The sequence below is a fragment of the Saccopteryx leptura genome, chromosome 13, assembly GCF_036850995.1.
Source record: "Saccopteryx leptura isolate mSacLep1 chromosome 13, mSacLep1_pri_phased_curated, whole genome shotgun sequence".
Taxonomy (NCBI): Eukaryota; Metazoa; Chordata; class Mammalia; order Chiroptera; family Emballonuridae; genus Saccopteryx; species Saccopteryx leptura.
This window is the reverse complement of record NC_089515.1, coordinates 43031406-43038957: the sequence shown is the minus strand read 5'-3', so window position 1 is coordinate 43038957 and position 7552 is coordinate 43031406. Positions and strand designations below refer to the sequence as shown.

The following is a 7552-nucleotide window of genomic DNA, read 5'->3' as shown; positions in this document are numbered from 1 at the left end:
TCTGAATTCGGGTCTTTTCTGGAAGGACGGCGGACTTTCCTACTTCTGTATTCTGCACGTTGTGTCGGGGACACCCTTGGTCCCCGCAGCGGGTGCATGCTCCGCCTGGGATATCTGTGGCAACCCGGAACCACCGGCTTGAGTCCTGTCTCAACCGGAGTCCGGGACCACCTGCACCCACCGCGCCCTCGCTGACCGCTAGAGGGCCGGTTGTGGATTTTACTAATCAGTAAATTGGTGCGCACTTAACCATACATAAAATACGTTTGAGAGTAGAGGGAAAGTTTATCCCTGTAAAATGTAATTTAATATAAAACGTTAATCTCTGAGCAAAGTGACACAACCTCTTTACTTTGAAGGGATCTAGAAAAAAGGGCAACTTCCGACTGCCCGGCTAGCTCAGTCGGTAGAGCATGGGACTCTTAATCCCAGGGTCGTGGGTTCGAGCCCCACGTTGGGCGGCTCTTTTACTCTTTTTTTTTTTTTTTTTTTTTTTCCCCTTCCCCAGTTCGATCTCAGACTTTATCCGGAGTTTCTTATTTTCAAACAATTCAGAACACAAAACACTATTAAGCCTGAACTGGTTAAAAGGGGAAACCATGAAACTAGAGAGCAACTTCATTTTACAAATACACGGTTAAAGGTTCTTTGATAGAAAACTATTTGTTATGGAGTGGCTTATTGAAGGGCAGTGTAAAAACTAAAGGTCAGGGAGTAAGAAGACCTGAATATTTATGAAATTGTGAATTTCATAAATTTTGCTGAGGTGATCTCGGTGAAAATATTAGGAATGTGCATTTTTGAATTAGTGATTCAAACTGAAATTTTTCCTTCAGCCATTTTAGTCTTTTTTTAAAGACTTCCTTTATTTATTTTAGAGAGTTAAGAGGAGCAGGAAGCGTCAACTCCTATATGTGCCTTGACCAGGCAAGCCCACGGTTTTGAACCAGAAACCTCAGTGTGCTCGCAGCTCAATGCTTTATCCACTGTGCCACCACAGGTCAAACTGATTTTGGTCTTAAAACACCTCCCAAAGCAAATAATTATATTCTCCTAAAATAACTCAATTTCTTGGGGCAGAACATTGCTTTTATGTTAACAGCTGTGAGTTCTTTTCTTGTCTTATATATTTTCTATAATTACCAGCAATTTTCAAACATTCTCCACAATTACCATATGTTATATCATCAATTCAGGACACAATTTCTGACTTTGGAAGAAACACATGGAAATTTTCAGAATCAGAAATAAAGGTCCCTAAATACTGCTTTTATTACAGAGGCGTACTTCCAGTGGTGGGATTCAGCTGGTTCGCCCAGGTTCAGCAGAACCGATACCTACGTAATTTTTTCGAGTTCGGCGAGCTGGTTGTTAAAAACCGGTTGTTTCGCCTGACCTGTGGTGGCGCAGTGGATAAAGTGTTGACCTGAGAACACTGAGGTTGCTGGTTCAAAACCCTGAGTTTGCCTGGCATAGGAGTTGATGCTTCCTACTCCTCTTAACTCTCTAAAATGAATAAAAGGAAGTTTTTAAAAAAAGACTAAAATGGCTGAAGGAAAAATTTCAGTTTGAATCACTAATTCAAAAATGCACATTCCTAATGTTTTGACCGAGATCACCTCAGCAAAATTTATGAAATTCACAATTTCATAAATATTCAGGTCTTCTTACTCCCTGCCCTTCAGTTTTTACACTGCCCTTCAATAAGCCACTCCATAACACATAGTTTTCTACATCAAAGAACCTTTAACCGTGTATTTGTAAAATGAAGTTGCTCTCTAGTTTCATGGTTTCCCCTTTTAACCAGTTCAGGCTTAATAATGTTTTCTGCTCCTCTCCCTTCCCTCTCTCTCTCTCTCTCTCTCTCTCTCTCTCTCTGTCTCTCTCTCTCTAAAAAAAAAAAATGGCACTTGTCATCAGGGCTCTCTCTAAGGTGGGCACCTGGGCAGCTGCCCAATGTGGAGGTCACAAATTTACATTCCTTACTCTTTTTTTTTTAAATTATTTTTTAAGTTTATTCATTTTTTTTTAGAGAGGAGAGACAGAGATAGAGAGAAGGGGGAAGGAGCAGGAAGCATCAACTCCCATATGTGCATTGACCAGGGAAGCCCAGGGTTTCAAACCTGTGACCTCAGAATTTGAAGTTGACACTTTATCCACTGCGCCACCACAGGTCAGGCCATTCTTTGCTCTTTTTTAACATTCACCTATACAACAGCATATTCTAAGCACCTCTAGTAACCTTCATTCCGTCCATAGGTGAAAAAAATTGCAAGTGAGGATGCCAATCAAGAAGCAATATGGGAATATGTTAAATGAGTTTTATTGTTTTTTGCCAGGAATTATTTAATATTTTTCATGAATATTTTATTTTATTTATTTATTTTAAAGATTTTATTTATTCATTTTAGGGGAGAGAGAGAGAGAGAGAAGGGGGAGGAGCAGGAAGCATCAACTTCCATATTTGCCTTGACCAGGCAAGTCCAGGGTTTCTAACCAGCAACCTCAGCATTCCAGGTTGATGCTTTATCCACTGCGCCACCACAGGTCAGGCCTTTTCATGAATATTTTAAAACTCTTTCTTATAATGTAGTTTTGTGTACCTCTTCTATTGTTCTTATTTAAGTATTAAATGCATGAAATAATAAGCTACCTTTCAGTATATCGCCTTTTTATACTTAAAACCGTCATTAGGGCAGAGACCCAGCTGTTAAATTATTTGAATCCCACCACTGAGTACTTAATCTCAAGGTGATGGGAGGTGAAGTAGAAACTTCCAAAAGGTAAACCCCAGCAGAGAAAAACAAAGTTAAATTGATGAGAAGTCAGTGAAGACATCAAACATTCATTTCAAATCTAAGATTGGTGTTATGAGTTGAACTGTGCCGCCCTAAAATTCATGTGAAGTCCTAACCTCTGATGCCTCAGAATGTGTCCTTATTTGGAAATAAAGTTATAGATGTAACTAGTTAAGACGTGGTGATAACCAGAGCAGAATGGACTCTTAATCCAGTATAATTGGTGTCTTTATAAAAAGGAGGAATTTGGAGACAAACATACACACGCACAGGGGAACGCCATGTGAAGATGAAGGCAGAAATCTGGGTGATGCTTTAATAAACCAAGAAATGTCAGAGATTTCCAGCAAACTACCAGAAGCTGGAGGAGAGGCATGGAACAAATTCTTCCTTACAGCCCTCAGACAATAAATTTGTTGTGTAAGCCAGTTTGTGGCACTCTATTATAGTAGTCCCAGAAAACTGATATAATCAATGTTCTACTGGGAGGTGATTTTGATTTTAATGTTTTTATACCTTATATTAAATAATTGGTATCTTCATTTCATTTCAAAAGCCTTAGGAAAAGCAATGGTTTGTTTCAATGTTTTGATGTTGGAAAATGGGTAGGTAAGGGATTTTTCACTTTTTTATATTTCCAAAAAAATTTCAATGATTATTGAATTATTTTGAAGTATTCTGCATTCAGACAGTTTAAAAAAGTGTACTGGCAGTGGGTGGGGTCTCAGAGAGGTCTTTGCCCTTTTTCTGAAGACTAGGACAGACAAGATGGTGTATAGACACCTGAAATGCAGGTTCTTGGTGGTGTCTGTGTTCATAGAAGGCTTGTGTTAAAAGGAAGAGTGAAGGACAACTTGGAGAAATGGAGAGGGGGCCTGGAAGTGGTGGTGTGCATAGCAGGTCAGAGGAGGGGTTAGGAAAGACAGGGAGACAAGTGTAAGGCCTGGAGGATGTTGGGGACTGTCTGTGGAAGTATTTTGGGACTTGTCAACATAAGAAACATTCAAACCTCAGCGGTAGAGCGTTGGCCTAGCGTGCGGAGGACCCGGGTTCGATTCCCGGCCAGGGCACACAGGAGAAGCGCCCATTTGCTTCTCCACCCCTCCGCCGCGCTTTCCTCTCTGTTTCTCTCTTCCCCTCCCGCAGCCAAGGCTCCATTGGAGCAAAGATGGCCCGGGCGCTGGGGATGGCTCTGTGGCCTCTGCCTCAGGCGCTAGAGTGGCTCTGGTCGCAATATGGCGACGCCCAGGATGGGCAGAGCGTCGCCCCTGGTGGGCGTGCCGGGTGGATCCCGGTCGGGCGCATGCGGGAGTCTGTCTGACTGTCTCTCCCCGTTTCCAGCTTGAGAAAAATGAAGGAAAAAAAAAAAAAAAAAAAAAAAAAAGAAACATTCAAACCTGTAGATAATTTTTTGAGTTTATTTGAGCCAAACTGACAATTGCCAGGAAGGAAAATCTCAACAGATAGAGAAAATGCTCCAGAGAATGGCAGTTTTGCACCTTATTTTATTTATTGATTTTTTTTTTTTTAGAGAGAGAGAGGAGTGAGAGAGAGAGACAGAGAGAGAGAAGGGGGAGGAGCAGGAAGCATCAACTCCCATATGTGCCTTGACCAGGCAAGCCCAAGGTTTCGAACCGGTGACCTCAGTGTTCCAGGTCGAGGCTTTTTCCTACTGCGCCACCAGAGACAGATCTGCACCTTATTTTAATTTTTTTTAATTTTTTAAAATTTATTTATATTCATTTTTAGAGAGGAGAGAGAGAGAGGAGAGAGAGAGAGAAGGGGGGAGGAGCTGGAAGCATCAACTCCCATATGTGCCTTGACCAGGCAAGCCCAGGGTTTCGAACCGGCGACCTCAGCATTTCCAGGTCGACGCTTTATCCACTGCGCCACCACAGGTCAGGCCTGCACCTTATTTTATACATTACAATAAAAGGAGGAGGCAGCCTGACCAGGCGGTGGCGCAGTGGATAGAGCGTTGGACTGGGATGCGAAGGACCCAGGTTTGAGACTCCGAGGTCACCAGCTTGAGCGCGGGCTCATCTGGTTTGAGCAAGGCTCACCAGCTTGGACCCAAGGTCGCTGGCTCAAGCAAGGGGTTACTCGGTCTGCTGAAGGCCCACGGTCAAGGCACATATGAGAAAGCAATCAATGAACAACTAAGGTGTCGCAACGAAAAACTGATGATTGATGCTTCTCATCTCTCTCTGTTCCTGTCTGTCTGTCCCTATATCCCTCTCTCTGACTCTCTCTCTGTCCCTGTAAAAAAAAAAAAAAAAAAAAAAAAAGAAAAAACAAAAGGAGGAGGCAAAAAGGGGCTATATGAAATCTATTGGTGATAGATTAAGCAAGCAGGAGAAAGCAAAGTGGGTAAATCTCTGGGATTGGATAAAAAGTAAAAATAAATAGACAAATACTTCTTTTACATTGGTGGGTAGGGAATACAACAATTAACATGGTAATAACAGTGAGGGGTTTTGTGGTCTCTGCTCTAGTGCAGTGATTGTGCCCTGAGGGGTTTGGAAAAATAAATTATCCTGACATTCCAAAGGTATGTTATCTAGATGCAAAAGGACAACAGACAGGCTCAGTGTAAAGCCAGAAGCCACGGCCACTATCACTGCTGCCCGGCCCATGCAGGTTCCCATTGGATTCGGACAGTTGGTAAAGAAACAACGGAGCCAAAAACTGGTGGGCTTTAATCCTAGTTTGCACCCGGCGGGCAAGTGAAAAACACACACTGGGCTCCAAAATCCACTCACATTCAGTGCTCACAAAGCTACTGACTTATCCGAGTTTCCTAGAATCAAAGGTTTCTAGCTCACCAGTCTTATTCACCTCTGTTCCCCATCTCCTTCTGTTGGGCAGATAAAATATATTATGCTCACTCTGTTAAAGATGGCACCACCCACACAGAGGCCATGGCCCAGGTGATATTAATGTGTGTTGGGGTGGGCTAAAGGCAGGCAGAATCTTTGTACCCTGGGGCTTGGTTTTGGGATTAAGCCTTTACCACCCTTTTTGATGTGGGGTGGTACAATCCCATCATGCCTCAGAGAAGTGACTTTGTATTAGAGACTTCCCTATTTTGTATATTGGATTAAAGGTTTTGAATCTACACTATAAAATAGGGGCAGAACGGGAGCTTGCTCTCTTGGTGCCTGAGATTAGCATTAGAGAGCAGAGCAGAGAGAGGCCACGTGGAGGAGGCCAGGAGAAGCAGCCAAGATGGTGGAGTGCTGAGTGAGAAGTCAGTTTGTGCAGTTTGTGCAGGGAGAAGGAAGGAGATGGGGAACAGAGGTGAATAAGTCTGGTGAGCTAGAAACCTTTGATTCTAGAAAACTCGGATAAGTCAGTAGCTTTGTGAGCACTGAATATGAGTGGGTTTTGGAGCCCAGTGTGTGTTTTTACTTGCCCGCCGGGTGCAAGCTAGAATTAAAGATGACAGCCCATCAGTTTTTGGCTCCGTTGTTTCTTTACCGACTGTCCGAATCCAATGTGAACCTACATGGGCCGGGCTGCTGTGGTGGCCCTGGCCGTGGCTACTGGCTTTACACCTTCCTTCTCCAATACAAACTCTGCACAAACTGGCCTCTCACTCAACACTCCACCATCTTGGCTGCTTCTCCTGGCCTCCTCCACGTGGCCTTTCTCTGCTCTCCTCTAATATTAATCTCAGGAACAGAGAGAGCAAGCTCCCGTTCTGCCCTATTTTATAGTGTAGAAATCCAAACCTTTAATCCAATATACAAAATAGGGAAGTCTCTAATACAAAGTCACTTATCTGGGGCATGATGGGATTGTACCACCCCACATCAAAAAGGGTGGGAAGGGGGAGGGGGAGGGGCACAAAGAAAACTAGATAGAAGGTGACAGAGGACAATCTGTCTTTGGGTGATGGGTATGCAACATAATTGAATGACAAGATAACCTGGACATATTTCTTTGAATATATGTACCCTGATTTACTGATGTCACCCCATTAAAAAAAATAAAATTATAAAAAATAAAAAAAAAAGAATACTTTTACCAAAAAAAAAAAAAAAAAAAAAAGGGTGGAAAAGGCTTAATCCTAAAACCAAGCCCCAGGCTACAAGGATCCTGCCTGCCCACAGCCCGCCCCCCCAACACACATTAATATCACTTGGGCTATGGCTTCCATATGGGCAGCGCCATCTTTAACAAAGTGAGCATAATGTATTTTATCTGCCCAACACTCAGTTAAGGTTACTAGGACAGGACTACCTGCCATAACTCACTTTTCTTTAGAAAGTCTTAATTTCATACAATCCTATGTAGTTACTTTTGGTCAGAGTTTCTGAGGCCGCAATGCAGGCCTGTTCTGAGCTCATCGGTTTAGCAAGTATTTTCTTTCCCTCTACACACTTTTATCCTACTTCCTCACAGGACACCAATTTTGTAGCTGAGCAAACCAAGGGCTTTTCGTTCACGTTCTGTGTACATTCAGTAACAGATCATAGAAATTAAAGGCTGCATGAGTAGGGTGGCTGCACCCGATTTGGGCATTATTACACAACGGTATTCACGTAAGCCTCTTTCAGTGGTATGTAATGCTGCATGGTCTCAAAGGCCAAGTTCACTCCTGCATCCTGCGGAGTCTGCGCTAACCCCTGGGGTCCGCAGCCTACGTGGACTGGCAGTGAGCTGGCAGACTGTAGCCAAGCGGTGGGCCCTAACGCTGCCGCTCGGACCTCTTCTTGCAGGCCGCCTCACGCCACATCAAGGTGGTTCGT

At 43.3% G+C, this 7552-nt stretch overlaps 1 non-coding gene across 1 annotated transcript; it reads left to right on the top strand.

Annotated features, from left to right (window-relative positions):
- Positions 1-388: 388 nt before the first annotated feature.
- TRNAK-CUU (transfer RNA lysine (anticodon CUU)) lies at positions 389-461 on the top strand. Its single transcript has one exon. It is a non-coding gene; the product is annotated as a tRNA-Lys (tRNA).
- The last annotated feature ends 7091 nt before the right edge of the window (positions 462-7552 follow it).